Raw genomic sequence first — 757 nt, 5'->3', positions numbered from 1 at the left:
CAACCCAGGTGCGGACACCTCCCAAGGGCCCCGCCCCCGGCTCAGTCAGGGGGGCCCGCGCCCCCTACGCGACCTCCCCCACAACCCTGCGAGGGACCTATAGGATCTATAGGGTCTATAGAGTGTACAGGATCTATAGAATCCATAGGGTCTATAGGGTCTATAGAGTGTATAAGGTATATAGAATCTATAGCGTCTATAGGGTGTATGAGACCTATAGGATCTGTAGGGTCTATACAGTCTATAGGACCTATAGAGTATATAGGATCTATAAGACCTATAAGGTAGATAGGGCTTACAACATCTAGAGAGTCTATAGGGTCTACAGGATCCATAGGGTCTATACGGTCTGTAGTATCTATAGGGCCTATACAGTATATAGGGTCTATAAGATCTATAAGATACATAGGGTTTATAGCATCTATAGGGTCTATAGGGTCTATAGGATCTACAGGATCTATAAGGTCTACAGAATCTATAGCATCTATAGGGTCTATAAGATCCATAGGACCTATAGGATCGCTAGGGTCTACAGGATCTATAGGGTATATAGGGTATATAGAATCTACAGGGTTGATAGGATTTATAAGGTCTATAGGATCTACAGAACCTATAGGGTCTATAGTATCTATAGCATCTATAGAATCTACAGTGTCTATAGAATCTATAGGCTCTGCAGGACCTATAGGGTCTATAGAATCTATAGGATTTATAGGGTCTATAGTTGCTACAGTACCTATAGAATCTATAGGGTCTA

The sequence above is a fragment of the Corvus brachyrhynchos genome, unplaced genomic scaffold, assembly GCF_000691975.1.
Source record: "Corvus brachyrhynchos isolate BGI_N302 unplaced genomic scaffold, ASM69197v1 scaffold836, whole genome shotgun sequence".
Taxonomy (NCBI): domain Eukaryota; kingdom Metazoa; phylum Chordata; class Aves; order Passeriformes; family Corvidae; genus Corvus; species Corvus brachyrhynchos.
The sequence above is the reverse complement of the archived record's forward strand: the minus strand, read 5'-3'. Positions refer to the sequence as shown.